Genomic DNA, 17,846 nt, shown 5'->3' on the forward strand with positions numbered 1-17,846 from the left:
AGGGTTGCTGTTGGTTCCATCACCCAGGCACCTATGGCCATGAGCCTTCCCTGTACCCGGGGAAAAGCAGTCTACGAAGGGGGGGGCAGGGGGGCCATGAGCCAGCCCCGGGATCGCTGGCACCATCTGGGATGAAGCAGCCTTTTGTCAGTGGGGTCGAGCGGCGCTTACACATCCCTCCCCTGATGCGCCCTCCGTCTCGGCTCCCTAATCTGGACCAGATGACAATGGGAGGGGGGGGGGGGGGGGGGGTTGGGGTGGAGGGGGAGGGAGGGAGGAGCCAGGGGGGAACCAAACCTGAAAGGTAGTGCGGGGCTTGCGGCCAAGGCAGACATGCGAAATATTTCCGCTCCTTCTTTAAGTGCGGGGAGAGGGTCGGTGGCGTGCTGGTGTGAACTCTCCCCTGGGGCGGCACTTCAGCCCATGAAAGGACAGCCTGTAGTCCTGCCCCCCTCCCCCGCCTCACCCCCGTACGCGCCTCCTCCCACCGACACACCTCCCCCCCAGCAGCCCCCCCAGCAGCCCCCCCAGCAGCCCCCCCAGCCACCGTTCCCGGCTCTCCTGAACTTGACTGCCGGCTCCCGTCGTCGCGCCGTCACGCCAGCTGATTTCCCCTGACAGCTCCCCCCCCTCACCCCGGGCTTCTGAGATGATGGAAGTCCGAAGCGCTCCTGCTTCTGCTTCCACCGACGTTGTGTTTTGGTGGAGTGAAGGGGAAACCTGCTGCCTAGTTTGAACTGAACTTGGCTGGCGACAAATTTAGAAGAACAAAATTGACATTTGTTTCCTGTGACTAAATTGAGATGAGTCGAGCGTTTCCTATTATCTTTAGACGAATGAGTCTCTGTCGGATTCATACACTACAGACCAGTTTAACTTCTTTGAGAAGGTAGAAATATAACTTCATACCAGCAGAGGGGTAACAAAATCTGGTCAGGAGCATGACAGAGTCAAAATACCTCTATTGTAGACCTGTCTCACTTGGCAGTTAGTTTCCCAGACCCTTAAAGACAATTCTGGAACATTCTGAGCAAGACAGCTTACACTCATACACAGTACTTAGTTCTCTCTGTGTTTGGCATCACAATGGTTGTCATTGTAAACTGTTGAATCCTGATGGTTAAACTCATTATCCTTATTAAATGATCCTCCTACGTGCTGGCTACACTTCACACAAACGTAGCTAACTAAGAATCACTCACTACAACCCTGATAATATCGCCGAGGACCTTTCTACAAAAACATGCCTTTCAAGCCATTCTCTCATCCCTCTTGTAAAATGAAATGGGATTTTGTGTGAGGGAGTTCTAGTTAGCAAATATAAAGCTTCTCTCTGTTCCATAGCCAGCTTCTCAGAGACTTCCAGCCAGACAGAGGATCAGCTCGAGAGATGAAAGCGAGGTCAAGGGAGTAAAAAAAAAAAATGTCTTTCTTCTTCTTCCTCTCCCTTTTAAGTCATGCAGCTTCTGCAAGGGCCAACCTCTCCTTCCTCCTCCTCCCTTCTCCTCTCCGCACTACTAGAGCGTCCTCCCACCGGCCGCACAGAGGAGACGAGGCGTGTCCGGGTGGTATCGGAGTGTAATTCTGAGAGGGATTTCCTCTCCTGGCAAACTATAACCCTCTGCAGGTTTTTATTAATAACTAACTGTGGCCGTTTCTCACTTAGCCGTTTGGCTTGGATTCAATGGAACACTTTTTTCAATGACTCATGACTTTTTCTACCGTGCTGGTTGGCTACAGAGCGAATGTATTACGTTTGTTTCGATAAAATATCGTTTTGCAAATCTGTTTTGTACACCCAAGTCACTTAATCCATGGTCCAAATCATTGGAGAACGTCTATTTGTGAAAGCATCTCTTTCTTCCAATTTGAAAAAAGGTTTGGAGTTTTGAACTTTCTACAAGAGAAAATGGCAGACAGACCGACAGGCCTATACTCTAAACTTTGAGTTGTACTATACCATCCACAATGTGTTTGTGCTCGAGGAATAATGATAGTTGCGCATACATGCTTCCTCCATTTGCGATAATCTTCCTAAAACCCTTGTTGTGGTTGAGCTTGTGGCTACATCACTTCTCCTCTGTTCTGTGCTGACAAGTCTCACAGGCAATGCCAATTAGTCTGGTTTGATTCTGAAAGTAATAATACGTTTGCACATGGATGTAGTCATGCTTAGTGAGACCAGACCCATAAGAGTAAAACAAATCCTCACACCATACCACACTCGGCATATTAAGTGCAGAAGTCTAATAAAAATAGTTATTGAGCACGCAGTCACTCAACACTTCTATCAAGTGACCTGCCTCAAGCTCACAAGCACCTCTCTTATCTTTATTGTCCAAATTGGATCGTTTTAAACTGGCCTAAGTCTCCTGCCAGCTAATCCTGTGATATCACATTTGGCTCTGCGTCTTCTCTCGTCTTTTCCTTGGAACTAAGTATGTCATTTTCATCGTCTCAAAGCTGAGACTGGTGATTGATTTATTAAGATGATACCCTCCAGTAGACTATTCTACATGTTTACACTTCATGCTTCTTGTTTCTTAAAACTGAATGTTGACCGTGTGAGAGTGGCTGTGGGCTCCAGTGTAAAATAACGCGAATAATATCACGTTTCTGTTGAAGCACATATGATTTTCCCTTCACATCTCCTGGAGCAAGGAAGGGAAAGCCATCAGAAGGTTCTAGAGTAGGGGCCCAGGATGCTTTGCAACAGCAGACCCACCAGGGAAACACACAGGAGGGAAACCAAATGTGGAAAATATATTTCCAATTGAAAACGTGCACACCACAGAAGGTTTCTCACATACAAATGGATTTCTTTCCCACATATATCTCTTGCTTTTTGTGATTTGTAAAATGCTTTTTTATCCAAAGCAACAAACTCTACTGGGGGGATTTGAACCTGCACCCTATTGATCTGCAGTCAAATGCTCTACCACTGCTTTACAATCTTTAAGGCCTTCTACAGTCTAACAATGACACTTTTTTCAACACTTTTCAACCCACTCCAACAACAAGGAATCCACCATGTATAGAATGTCAGCATGTCTTAGCACCCTTTGTCAGCAGAATGCTTTAGGCACCAGATTGCTTTACATTCTGGCCTTCAAACCCCCAAAACAAACCAATCTGTTTTGTTCCTTTTATTCGGAATGTGTTGTGCCCCCAACGAGTTCCCTTATGCTTCACAACAGTCTGAATTACCCCCCCCCCCCCCCCCCACTGCCCAATCCACAGCTCCCAAGGGGGCAGTCCCTTTCCCTCCTCCCATCCCTTACTCTCACTCCCTCCCTGCCCCTCCCTCCTCCCTGCACGCACCTGCCCCCCCCCCCCCCCCCCCCCCCGTGGTCCCCTTGTGGGCCCACAAACTGCCCACACAGTCCCCACGGAGGTCTCTCTCTGCTCCACGCGCCCCAAACCCCTCCGCCTCGCCATCTGTTAAGCACTCGCCCAGCTGTTGTCCGCACACTCCCTGTTCAGCGAGATAACAGGTCCTCAGGACCCAGTGACACGCACCGGACAAAGATTACACAGCCACCCTCGGAGTAATTAGAGAGAGTGACTCGACTTCACTTTCTCTTGTAGCGCTGACGGGTGCGGGTGACTGATGAGGTGTTTGCGGTACCTGTACTTAGACAGCACCGTTGGGTCAGGAAGAATGCTGACATTTCCGCGTTTTACCTTCTGGGAGGCATGTGCACACTAGTGGGGTTCGAAGGCCAAACCGTGCTCTGATAGAAACGACGAATGAAACATTAGCTAAGCTTGTTCAGTTGTACTTCACATCTCAGAGTAAAACACCTGCCACGATCACTATGTGGTCACTGTCTGCCTATATAGGCCTGCTAGGCTGAGCCGAAAAGTAACGACCCATCTTGACCATAACAAAACTCCAAATCAAAGTCCAACTAGCCTAATTCAGGCCACTATGTTTTATGCTCTATCAACCCTCAGCATGCCCCCCCCCTTCCTCAACCCCCCACCTCTTCCTTATTTTTCTATTTCCCTAGCCGCGGTTGACTTTGGCTTGGACCCGCTTCTCTGGGGCCGAGACTTTCCACACACACCACATTTACAAGCTGTTATTATGATATGTTCAGCTGGAAGACAATATGTGCCTCAACCACATGGCGCTTTGGATCCAACTGTAGTAGGAAGCAGGCCTTCTGCTGTTCAGATTACAGCAGTGGATGAAAAGAGAGAGAGAGAGAGAGAGAGAGAGAGAGAGAGAGAGAGAGCTGAGTCAATGGAGGCCAATGCACACATGAACGTATCCCCTCAAAACACCAACGATAACCCCATCTGCTCTTAGATTCTGGTTTTCAAAAGTAAGATAAGAACCGACCAGGGCGGCAGGTGTTAGGCCTGCGACGGTTAGAAGCCATGGAAAGTCATAACTACAGCAATAAGGTCCATTATGAGGGAGATACATGTTAAGATGAAGTCTTTGGTTGTGTAACTTTGAAACTTCTTGGCAGAATTTGGTTCCTCTCACCACATGGTCCTCTCATCAGCACCCCCCACATGTTCCTCCAGATCCTCTTAGTCATTGTTTGGGAACACTGTCCCATTGACTGCTATTGGGGCTCTGGCTCAGCACAGGCAGATTTACTGGTCATATAATGGATCTGTAATGAAACTGTGAGGGGAACTCCATATGTTTCAGAAGGGTCAGGCCTTCGTCCAGACCCATCCCGTTAGGAAGTCAATCTGATTAATGGATACCACTTGGTGCTGTGCTGTTTCCCTCAGCCGAAACTGTTCGTGTTCAATGATGGAGTCATTAATACCCATCTGGTCTTGTAAAGAAAAGATAGACTAAACTCACTTTCAAAGGCAGAAGTGTTCTGAAACGCACTCTTGGTTATGATGATAAACATCTGACAGACTTTTTATACTTGATCACTGGTTGTCAACCACTGCAATTGTGGTGCCAACTTGTTGTCAAATTGAAATGCAGTCTCATTTTATGCCGTTAGTCACATGTCTTGATGAGTCGTGCCGCAAAATATATTCAGACTTTTCTTCTGGTTCAAGTGGAACGAAGAGATAATCGCCTGGGGACTGCCTTGTTGCTCATCTGAGATGTCGCATGACGTGTTTTTGTAACGCTTGTTTTCGTGCAGGTAGCGGGCAACATCTGGAGAAGGCATCACGATCATGATGGCAAACACTGATGTCAATCCCAGGATGCACTGCAGCACGTGCACCATCCTCCGAGACCTTCTCTTTGATGAGGGTAAGAGTGCTTGAATGGACCCCCCCAAACACCTCTAGAGCTTGGAAACCCTCAACAAAACGGTGGTATACTCTCAACAAGATTAATGCTGTCACTCGGAATTCCTATTTTTAGACCAAGAAGACCGCTTGGTCCAGATTTACTTACCTCAGCTGACTTTTACGTGTCAGCCGTTTCTAGACAGCTAGACGTTGTTGTTTTTCCGTTTTCGTGAATCTGGCTGAGGAGCTTAGCATGGTTCCACCTGGGATTTGAGGCAGGAACTCTGCTGTCTCTTGCGGGTACCACTAAACATCAAACCATATGGGTTCCCCTGAGAGGCTGAGGGAGGCTGAGGGCTGCCAGGATGCAGGGTCGAATCACAGTGCTCTGTTTGTTCTAGGTTAATGGGTCAGCCCACTGGAATGGTGGACATGGTGAGCTAGAGGCTGTTTGTTTGGAAAAAAGCTGTTGTCAAGATGCGCCATGTTTTCAGGTGGTAGCTGTGGTTGGATGGGTGACAAAGGGATTTAGGGGTGGTGGTGGTGTAGGGGGTAAATTAAGTTCAAAATATGACGACTTTAAAATTGTGTTTCTTTGCTATGGTCTGGCTCCACTATTTTCCTCAATACTCGGTTCATGGAATGTAAAGGGGAGCTCAAATGTTTAATGCAAGTTAATGAGTATTAGTTCACAGGCTATAAATTATTGAAAATAAGTGAAGTATTTTTCCCTGAGGCTGAGATTCTCTTTTGATTCTATGGTTGTAGTTTCTTCATCTTCTTATGGAGTGAACAGTAGCCTATTTTATGATTATTGTTTGAAGGTACTTTCTTGTAAGGACAACAAGAAAAGTGGATTAGATGGGCGGCTCAACAGGGAGCTGTTAATTTGAGCATGGGTCAAAGACAAGAGAGACCAAGTTTCAATCAGATCCATTCTACCATCCCACATTATGTTAGAAGTGCAGTGTTAGTCCTCCAATCATGTCCAAAAGTAAAGGCAAACTAAATTAGGGGGATAAAATAAATTAAGATATGTATATACTGGATATAGAGTATATATAGTCAGTGTTTATATAACGGTTGACATAACTGTTCATTAGAAAATGACAATGGCATGGCTTGAGTGTAAACAAAGTTGTTTTTCAACCAGGATTGGTCATTCCTCCCCTGCTGTCTTTCCATGCAGGCTTGGTTTCTAAAGAGTGTTGCTACATGCCCTGACGTTCGTAAACCCAGTCCACGTCAGTTTCTCTGAAGATTTAAGACTTTGGAAGATGTTTTTCCACTGACCCCTGTCATTGACGTCACATTGGCGGGTTCTTAGTTCTTATCCACCAGGCTGAGCTGGGGTTTTCAACGTCCATGGTCAAGATAAAGACCTACTAGACAAGGTTTACACAGAGGCAGGTGGTTACAGAACCTCACTCCTCTGTCAAGTTTCTCCATGCTATTGGAAATGGATCAATCAGTGTACAGTGACACCAATGTAACACCCCACCTTCCCTTCCAAAAACACACACATTCACACACAAATAGTGAACTATTAAAATCCCTGTTCTTGTGGCACATAAACCTAGCTGTTTAATGGAAGCACTGGTGTTAATGTAGGCGAATGGAATCCAATGCTGCATCCGATATGTGATGTCACAAGTCAGTAATTGGGTGAAATCTAACACCAGCTGGTAGGCTACTTGGGATGAATACGGTTCCACTTGCATCAGTGCAAGTCAAGGCACATGCAGAAACTGCCTAGAGGTACAGCACAGAGCTAAGTCTCTCTGTCTCTTAAAGACCATCTAAAAGAAAGCATCAAACTCGGGACCTTCTTATGCGCTCTGTAAATATCAAAGTAAACATTTTAATTGGCTGGCGCAATATCCTCCATATATTTATTTCAACAGCACTGGCGTGCGTCTCTTTGGTTGGTCGACAGAAAATAATCCCCGGGCTCCGCAAACCGCAGAGTTTGGAGAGAAGTTAGAGAGAGTGGGAGACCTCTACTCTGGACTCCATACAATGAGGAAATTCTGAGGTGGCAATCCTCGTTCTGTTACGCTCCCTTTGGCTGTAACCAAGGGCTAGCTCATGAACCGGTGTCCTCTTGCGTGGAATTCTGTTTTTACTTAGAACTCTGCTGCCTGGACAAATGCATACAAATGCATTTAGGAGCCCAACGGACAAGGAGTGGACGCGTTTCTCCCACAGCAATAACGTGAGTAAATGCACCTTGAAAACAAGTTATTCTATTTACAAACCGAATGAAACTTTTTCAGTTTGTCCTTCAATCATGATGCAATTCTCTAAGAATAGTTGTGTGTGGTACTTTTGATTATCAACAACTTCCCATCAATCAATTAATGACTTGGAATAATTAGACACAGCATGTCATACTTGAAAAAATGATTGAAATTGCCTTGTTTATAGATTTGCTCCCTGTCGTTACTAAAATAAGAACGCACGTGGTGCAACTGGAAGTCGGTCGGTAGTTGGCATTGACATCTCCAATCGTCATTCAGCGCACACTTTATTGATTACGCAGTTATTGAAGTCAGCAAGGGCTGACGGCGCGGTAGGAATTCACGACAAAACAGCGTCTACCCTGTTCTCTCTTGCTGATCTCTTCCGGCACTTCTCTTCAATTTCAGTGTTGCCATAACTAGATTGTTGTAAGGTGGTTTAAATTGATAAAGAGCACTTCCCAACTAGGTTAAAAGCGAACGTTCAGTAGACTTGATGTCCTTGGCAGTCATCACTGAATGGCGAGCTGTCTGGAAATAACTGTACCAGCTAAGAAAGTTTGGTTATTTAAAGCACAAGCTGCAACACGTCAATCCATTTTCGCAATGTATTATTCTGTACAATTCATACATCTCGACTCTGATTCGGTTAAATAGCGATCCGTCTACGTGCAGCTTATTGTCTCAGTATTGTGGAGTTATTCCCAATACATTCCACATGTTCCTGTGCATCGGTCATTTACACCTAGGCATGCGGTTTTTGCAGTGCTGTTACATTTGGCTGGGACTGTCGAGTTGCAAAGAAATCTAATGGCACTTGGCTGTAGCAGAACTAGACCGAAAGGGAAATCGTGGCTTTAGGAAACAACGACAATCCCATGCATTGTGATACCCGTCCAAATATCTCGCTTGTTACAGTGACATCCCGCCTGTTCCACCAGTAGTTCTGTGGTACTGCAGCCGCCTACAGACTGCTTCTACAGCAGCAAACGTGAAAATGACTGTGAATTGATGCGAATGTTCTGAGAGGTCAGTGTGTCGCTGGTTCAGTTACATGCCCTGAAGGGTTTAAAGCAACAATCATCCACTGTTGTGTGGTGGTCTGAAGGACAGTGAAGTGCAGGCTGGAAGCGGTCCCGCTTAAATAAACTTGACAGAGGGCCTGAAACACAGTTCATTGCTGCTGCTCTTCTTGCAGACATAATACACAATAATGTCTGTGTTTGGATTGAGGCAAGAATGCTACGCACCCTCACCTGTCTCAAGTCCTCTGCCATTGAAGTTCATTACACACCTGCCCTGTCATGCGATAGCTAAAAGTATCTGAGTTTGAAGGGACTTGAAAGGGGTAAAAATGCAACTTTCTACTTGTGGTTCAAGCCTTTTGGGGGCAGCAGACACATACAAACACACACAAACACACACACACACACACACGTTAAGTTTGTTTAAGAGCACAAAGAAAACGACAAGCACTCTCCCCCCCCATGTTGACACCTTAAACCTCAGTCTCTAGGGGTCTATTGATGGCCAATTAGCATAGGCACTATAACATAATTATGATTTCTTGGTAGGATTACTTCATGTGTGCTATTGAATGACTCGTAGATGAGTAATTGCACAGTAATCGCCGTTGATGTCGCAAAATGAAGTCGGCGCAAGGTACCATATCACGCGCAACTCGATGCAATCTGTGTCTCTGTGGAGTGTCTGTAGGTTCCGCTCTGGATTTTCGACAGTCTGTGTGAGCGGCTGTGTTTCACCCTCCAAACATCTGCAGCTTCCCCTGTGACAGGAAAAAGGGCAAACCAATAAAGACCCGTGGACGTTTACTCACAGGCCTTTGTCTGCTTGCCGTCTTGTGGACTAAGTCAATCTTTGCTTTGGACTACAGTGACCTCTTGACTCTGTGACCAATCTGGGTAGTTGTGGAGCAGAGGCCGGCGGAACTGACAAGCTTTAGTGCACCCCACCCCCCCCCCTCCCTCCCCCCGCCAGTTGATTCTCTCTGTGATAGAGCCATGCAGATTTGGACTGGCCTATGGCAGCATCTGCACTTGGAAGGCTTGTTAACGTAATGGCCATTTGGAGAAGTGGACCAGAGGCTGTGTTAGTTCAGGGCGCTGTGATGAAGTCATAGTCTCGATACAGGTGTGATGGCTGAACAGTTGCCAATAGGAACAGATATTGGACTGAGATCAACAGCGGATTCATGTTCAAGAATTTTATGGTTTAGATTCAGGGGAAGCATGCAGGGACAGGACATAATTACCATGGTGCTCATGAATTTTCATTCACAGAATTGTATTAAGCGTATAGCACTGATACAAATAATCTATAAATGCAAAAATTGCAGGCAGGGATTCAATTTCACCTTGAGCCTTCTGCTGTAACTTTTGTTTTGTCCCTGGTTCACTGGCCTCATCGTGGCTGTCTGTCTTGAAAGTTTTGGCAAGGGGATAACCAGCATGCTCTGGAACTTAACAACGCTTAGTTGCTGAGTCACCATGTTAAGTTGACTCCATGTTGGATGGTCTGTTTTATACTGATAGTTACAGGACAGCACTGCACAGTTAAGAAAAGGCCCAAAAATAAATAAATGAATGTGCTTTTGAAAGGATAAACACGACTTGAAGCGATGTGTTTTGGCACTTTTGACCGAAGACCATTGGCTGCTTATACCTATACACAGGTTTTGTGCTTAAGGAGAGAATGTCCTGCTTCTGCTTGACCAGAATGTGTGGCTCTGGAGATGGTCCTATACTAAATCACTTTTCCATCGCAATGATCCCTTCCTGAGTCTTTTTATACATTGAGGCTTCACCTTGTTCTGAGAAGCCAGCCCTAAGTGTTGTTCAACATCTTTGCAGGATTAGCATATTGTCTATTTACCTGCCACCAATTGATTGGCTGATTGAGTAATAGGACTGCCAATTAGTCATGTAAACAGCGCACTGCCAATGTCGCCACTCACTAAGAAATCACACACTGGCAGTTATCAATGAAACCAAGTTAGGAGAATTGCCTCCTCTTTTCTTGTGAGGATTGTAAACACGACTTAAGTGGATTTGGCATTGTTTGCATGTGAAATGAACCGCACTGGCTTGGTCTGAACAGCTTAGACTTTGTCCTTCTTCAATGAAGTATTGTTATGGTTCCAAGCTAATTTCGGAGTAGAACATAAAAAATGTTCCGTTCTGGACAGACTCATCACAGCGGAGAGCTTGAAGACCTGATTATTTATAGTCTTGACATGGCACTCACTCCTTACATACTGGTATTTCCTTCCTTCAACAAAGCAATGTTTGGGGAGTTTTGTAGTGCTTTCAACAGCCGTTCCCATAAACCACTGGGGTAGTGGGCTTGTCTGTTGAGAAGACAGGGATTTTACCTCAGGCTTCACTCGTTTTGGGAATCCTAAATCACCCTTACCCTACTGGAGCATCAAATGGGCCAAACTTATTGCCGTCGTCAAATGCAGAGAGAGCTGAGTTGACAAAACAAAGTCCATTATTCATCAGTGTGACAGAGAAGTGTGGGGGGGGGGGTTCTCCCACATTGTCTTTTGCCATCGTTTCAGCTCTTGCAAACCTGTGACAGAGACCTGGCTGTCAGAATTAGCATTAGATGGCCCTCGGGCACTTCGTATGTTATATTTAGACTTTTCCACTTGTAAAAACCAGCCAAGGTTTAAGCCGAACCAGCTACTCCACGGCCCTATAAATGACAGTTTTATCCCCCCCTCCAACAGACGAATGATTGTATTCATATACTGAATGCCCCTGCCCCCCCCTCACCCCTCTCCTTTTCCCTTTCCTGGTGTGGGGGTGTGTGTCTGTATTCCCGGCCGTGGAATGTCACACCGGTATCTCGATGGTGAACAGGTGACAGGGCTCATGGGTTGTTCCCTCCAAGCCAAGAGTGCCACACCGCTCTGGGAAAACAAACATGGCTGCCATCCAGAGACCCCCCCCCCCCTCTCCTTCACTCTATATGAGCCACACAAAGACACTCCTCAAATCTTTCAGTTGTGCACATCTAACTTGTCTGGCTTATAGTACGGCTGTCAATCATAAAGGCTCGGTAGGTGGGTGTAAGATTAAGTGACTGTGGTGTAAGCACTTGACACGAGTTTGCTTGGTTTTTTGATTGATCTTTTTTCCTCAGCTATGCTTATGCTTCTCCTCAGGTGTCATAGTCTGATTTTTTTTTTTTTAAGTGCTCTTTTGTTGAGACAGTCCACTACGGTCTCACGGCCGTGAGGTTTCCCTTCCTAGTCACGACAGCTTGAACAAATGCGCCAATCTTTTCATTGGATTGACTTAGTCGGAATGTACAGTACAGAAGTAAGAGATTCATTGCTCCTGTGGTTATGTAACCGTCTTTCAGATATGTTAAGTGTGATTGGTAAGCGATGCATGCTGTATAACAAGACCATGTTCACTGTCTCCTTCAGACATGACCCAGATGATTATCCATAGTAGCCTATGGGGAATGACTGACAGCCTTTTAATTAAACGTTTAGATGGTATTGATTTGTGTTGTTTAGTTTGAAGCTACACTGGCCATCACAACATTTTCGGTGTTTAGTATTGGAAACAATTCGCTGACACGAGACTGCCTGGTAATAATCTGATGCAATATGTTATATTTGGATTCATGGATTATAATATGTTGGTCAGCCATGAGTGAATACGCGGTCACCTGAAGTTGAGTGGACGTGCGCTAATACAGCTGTGTGCAAGGTGGGCAGTGCCACCTAGGGGTGGGGTCAGAGTACGGTCACTGTTTGACAGTCAGTCTGCACAGTCTATCTACTGATAGAAGGTAAAGCCAGACCCAGAAGTCTCTTAATCTTTTGACGTTGTCATGTTAAACCTTTTTAACTCGTCAGCCCATTATTTGTGTCCACAGCTACTGTACTTGCAGACGTTTATGTGCTTACGGAAAAGACGCACAAACGACATTCCAGTAGCTTCTGTTGTAGGCCATATGGCTGTGCAGTAAAGCCATCAGCCATTTTTTACTGTTCTCGTCACAGGACCTCATTTCAACTCCAACGATACACGTCGTATCAGGATCTATGTCCCCGCAAATATCTTCTCACCGTATCACTTCCCGACGTAAAAATGTCAAACACGGTTGCCGCCCACGCTAGCCAGTCGACACACGGCTCTCGGGTCAGAAAGGGTTCTCTTAATGGACTCTTAGACTTGACTGTCCGACGGTGATTTGCGCTCAGTCTACCAGAGGAATGTTAGCCTGGGGGGGGGGGGGGGCTTGTGCACGTGGACGCTTGGGTTTCTCAAGGTTAACTTCACACTTCACACGGGAGGTTTGTAATCGCCCCCACGTCCCACCCCTGACCGCCCTGACGCTAGCAACGACACAGGGGAAACGCGACACGGGTGATTCATTCGACAAGACTTCGATGAGTTCGTGTCCCGCAGAAAAACTAAGTGGACTGGCTGCGTCATTCTCATATGGTGCCTGATGAGCTATGGTTCTCGTATCTAGGTAATACTGGGGTGACTCCATGTAATGACAGGGGTTATACACATGGGGTTCAATGGTATGTTTCCTCTTCAGGAGCCAAATAGTTGCTGAAGAGGAAATGGAATGCGCTAGAACAGCGACGGGACAGTTGAGCCATTTCTCGAGTACCGAAGCCCGACTGACTGTTTTGGTTTGAAAATACGAGACGGTCAAGTAGCTGTCTCTATTGTGATGATGATGTTGAACCTGCTTCCTACACAGTGGACGTGTGGATACTGCTGGCCGTGACACAACTGAAAGCTTCTCCACTGGGTGTTTGACCTCGAACTGGTCAACAACAACCAAAAAGTCTTTGCCATACAGTAGCTTCTCTGTCACTAAACCCCTTGTTTTACATGCACACACTTTGAAGACGGAGTCGCCCATCCTCCGTCTCGCACGGTCCAAAGGCTTTTCCGTTTCCCCGATGCTGACTGTCGCGTCTCCTTGCAGGAGAACCCTCCTCCTCCTCCTCCTGTCGCTATGTGCAGCGGTGCTGCGTGCGGAAGAAGACGACCGAGCGCAAGGTAAGCGGTCCCTCCTCCATCCGACCGAACTCTCCCCCTGTGGGTCTGTCTGTACGTCTCCCCTGGCAACTTAAACACACGGGCGAAAGGACAAAACACGGCTTTGCCCGATCCGCTCAATGGAAACGGAAAGATTTCCTTTCAACGCCGCCCCCCCCCCCCGTTGTTAAAAGTCACGGCTAAGGCTCTACAAAAACGTGTCTGGTTTTGCAAGCGTCGCGCCTCAGAACGTGGTGGATAAAAAAAAAAAACACAACGGAGGAGGGGTTCGGTCATGGCTAGTGCGTTTGCATGACGCGGTCGGCCGGCCAAGGAGTGTGTGTCTGTTTGTGTGTGTGTGTGTGTGTGTGTGTGTGTGTGTGTGTTTCTGTCAGAGCAGGACAGCTGCACACGAGCTCCCCGGTCCCATTCTTTTTTTAAACCCCTCTCTCCCTGCAGGTCTGCTCTTGTTCCATCGGTCTCAGAATGCAGGTTGAGACAGCCCTCCCTCCCCTCTCCTCTACTGTCCCCCACTTCCCCTCTATTCAACACACGAGGACAGTGAAGCGCGAGCTAAGGGGGGTGGGGACGTTGTCGGCAAGTACGTCAATTAGTCAAACTGAGAGGAAGAGGACATTTCAGAGTACAGCTTAGCATGTTTTGGCAGAGCTCTGCTCTTTCATCAATAGTATCGAGTGGATAAGAAGATACCCATCAGTGGTTTGGTCAAGACGGGGCAGGAAGAACATTACCGAAAGCCCCCATACACACACACACACACACTTCAGTTAGTGTGTATTTAGCTAGTTGTGATGTCGCATAAAGACAACGACATTTCTTCTATCAACGCAACTCTTCCCTTAAGAATCTTGTGGGAGGGGGCGTTTTGTTTCCACAGACATGGTGCTGAACTTCTGCCTGAAGCATACTGTCGGCAAACATAGATGAAGTTTGAATCGGATTTCAGTCTGCGCTCCCAGCCACACAGCCGAACCGCAGAGCACGGGTTCACCTCAATCTAAACCCTGTCAGTGTCACCCCCATATCACAGTTGGTACTGTCCCCTCCACCTCATATATATCATTGTGGGAGCCGCTCCACGCAGGATCAATCCATCACAAGCAGGGGAGGAGGAATGCACAGTGACGGCTGAAGCAGCCTGTCCTCACATATGAGACAGGTTAATTGGAATCCAGGCTGACGTTACCCCGGGCAAAGAATGTCAAGGACGTCTCTGCGCCCTCTCAGATCCTCTGCAGATACTCCCCGGGCGTCAGGAGCCCACAGAGCACCACATGGATACAGGGCACTTTCTCTCTGTCTTTATCTCTCTGTCTCTCTCTCTTTATCTCTCTATCTTCTCTCTCTCTCTCTTTATTTACATTTACATTTAGTCATTTTTTTTCTTAGTCATCTTTATCTTTCTGTCTCTATCTTCACTCTCTCCTCTTTATCTCTCTTTATCTCTCTGCCCTGGCTAGACGCACTCGCGCCCAGTCAGCATGGATCTGTCTGTCTCCTTCGGTTTTTCCTCTCTCCCGCCTTTTTTGTGTGTCTCTCTCTGCCTCTTCCTCCCTCTCTCTCTCTCTCTCTCCTCTCTCTCTCTCCTCTCTCTCTCTCTCTCTCCTCTCTCTCTCTCTCTCTCTCTCTCTCTCTCTCTCTCTCTCTCTTCTCTCTCTCTCTCTCCCTCTCTCTCTCTCTCTCTCTCTCATCTCTCTCTCTCCTCTCTCTCTCTCTCTCTCTCTCTCTCTCTCTCTCTCCTCTCTCCTCTCTCTCTCTCTCTCTCTCTCTCTCTCTCTCTCTCTCTCTCTCTCTCTCTCTCTCTCTCCTCTCTCTCCTCTCTCTCTCTCTCTCTCTCCTCTCTCTCTCTCTCTCTCTCTCTCTCTCCTCTCTCTCTCTCTCTCTCTCTCTCTCTCTCTCTCTCTCTCTCTCTCTCTCTCTCTCTCTCTCTCTCTCTCTCTCTCTCTCTCTCTCTCTCTCTCTCTCTCTCTCTCTCTCTCTCTCTCTCTCTCTCTCCCTCTCCCTCCATCTTCTCTTTTTATCTCGTTGTCTCTCTCTCTCTCCTAATGCCTCCATCGTGTCATGCCATTCATAAATTTATACGTATGTTGAGACCTCAATCCATTTGCAGGGAGTTCAGGTTCAAGATAATGATCCCCGGCGTCCTGCTCTTGGATCTTCCTCGTAATTACAGAGCACCTTCCGTGTTCCGTGAAGACCATCATGTTTTCTCCTAAGTAGTTCCATATGAAAACGTTCAAGGGCATAAAGGTAACTCAGAACTCCCATCTGGTAGCCACCCCCCCCCACTCCCGCATTACTGCTGTCAACATTTATACCGAGGTTTTCTAAATAAGTTATTGGCTGTTCCATGTGACCCGCAACCGAGGTGAAAGGTCGCGAGGTCGTACATGTGCTGCTCGGCGAAAATAGCTTTGTCGCCGCTTTGATGTCCGAACGTCTTTTCCCTGCGTTCTTGACGGTTGCCGAATCACCGGTGAAATTGTTTCGTTTTGTGGTTTTCCCTATATTTTTACAACCACATTGAACCTGAGGCCCGATTGAGCACCCTGCAAGCCTTTGCTCCACACAGAGGACCACACTGAGACAGTGAAGGGAGGCCGTTCATCGCGTACGCCTCCTGTTCGTCCACGTCGACAGACCCCAGTGGTTGGGAGGAAGCGCCCCGTGCACGGACGCCATGGGCGTTTCAAAGGAAGCGAGCGTCTCTGGAATAGCCATGAGAGGGCCTTCCGTCCCCTCCTCTCGAGACTCCGCTCGGCTTTGAAAAGCTCCTCCCCGCTTCCCCCCGGATCCCACGCCGCCACTGCCTCTTTCGGCCTCTTTCTGCGCCTCTGAGCACCCCTCCATCCCCCTCCATCTCTCCTTCCATCTTCCTTCTCTCTCTCTCTCGCCATCCATCCATTCTTCTCCTTTATTAACGTTCCTTTTTCATTTCCGTTCTTAAAATGTCGTTTTTTTTCTCTCAGTCGTCCTAAAGTATTGCATGTAGACTTTCGGGAAGATATTAGCCGTGCGTTTTGGACATTAAATGGACAGTATGTGGAGCTTTCACCCTGTTGTGCCCTCAGCCCAATCCTGCCACGCGTTGACAAATCCCTCCCTCGCTGACTGTCTTTTAAACTCATCTGCAGTACCTCAGCATCAACAATCTTGACATATATCCTGAGTAATCACCTGGGATTAAGGGGGAGAGGGGGGGGGGGGAGGAATCATGACTCAGCTGTTTTGGAAAAGTAGATATCATGAATCTCTGGTGGCAGATTGATTCAAACAGGCTGTGGCGTGGGTTGCTGTAGTACAGTACTGCGCCGACTCCCCGCTCTCATCTGGACCCCATCTGGCCTCGCTCGTCCTCTCTTGCATTGTGGGTAATCTGTTGCAGCGCGGCCTTGGAGCCTGGGCAGACCTTGGACCACCTTGTGTTCTCTGTTTCTTCTCCTCTCCTCAATACCTCCTCCCCCCCCTTCCGTTCCCCCACGGCGACCGCTCTCCGCGTTTCTTTCTGTTTAAAAACATTTGGCATCCCCCCTTTCCCCTGGGAGCTTAATGTGTCCTCAATGTGTGTCCTGGAAGGTGGTGTGTGTGTGTGTGTGAGACTGTGTGTGTGTGTGTGAGAGATGGTGAGAATGTGTGTATGAGTCTGAACCTAAGCAGCTGTCTCACAGTCCTCCTCCCCCCCCCCCCCCCTCTTCCTCCTGTTCCTCTCAGGTGTCGATCTCCTCCATCGGTTGTGCCTGACGGACAGCAGAGAGGCCCCTTACCTCCGGGACCAGCTCTCCTCCCTCCCAGCTGACTGGGCCTTCCCCAGGAGCCGGGGTCACCCTTGACCCGGACGCCCACATCCAAGCCCCCGCGGGGGGCCTGTTCCCGCCGGAGATCGGCGAGGAGTTTTCCGTCGTGGTGAGCCTCAGCTCCTGGCGAGCGAACAATGCCTTCCTCCTCAGCGTGCGCGACGGCAGGGACAGGCTGCAGTTCGGCGTCCAGCTGCTGCCCGACAGGGTGGTGGTCCACACCGGCGAGAAGACCTCCGTCTACTTCGCCGCCCACCGCCTCCCGGGACGGGCGCCCGCACGCCTTCGCCCTGGGCGTGCGTCCGCGCTCCGTGTCCTTCTACGCCGCTTGCGGGGCGGAGCACCGGCGCGAGCAGACCCTCACCAGGGCCCCGACGCTGGGATCGGGAGGCGTGCTCACCCTCGGGAGGCTGAACTCCACGTCGAGCCCGTTCAGGGCCGCATATGCCAGCTGGACATCTACCCCTCGGCCCGCGCCGCCTCCCGCTACTGCGACTACCTAAAAAAACAGTGCCGGTTGGCAGACA

At 48.1% G+C, this 17,846-nt stretch overlaps 1 long non-coding RNA gene across 1 annotated transcript; it reads left to right on the forward strand.

Annotated features, from left to right (window-relative positions):
- The first annotated feature begins 6,943 nt into the window (after nt 1–6,943).
- LOC134012933 (uncharacterized) lies at nt 6,944–17,840 on the forward strand. Its single transcript, XR_009928658.1, has 3 exons — nt 6,944–7,438; nt 13,455–13,525; nt 17,237–17,840. It is a non-coding gene; the product is annotated as an uncharacterized LOC134012933 (long non-coding RNA).
- The last annotated feature ends 6 nt before the right edge of the window (nt 17,841–17,846 follow it).

The sequence above is a fragment of the Osmerus eperlanus genome, chromosome 26, assembly GCF_963692335.1.
Source record: "Osmerus eperlanus chromosome 26, fOsmEpe2.1, whole genome shotgun sequence".
Lineage (NCBI taxonomy): Eukaryota > Metazoa > Chordata > Actinopteri > Osmeriformes > Osmeridae > Osmerus > Osmerus eperlanus.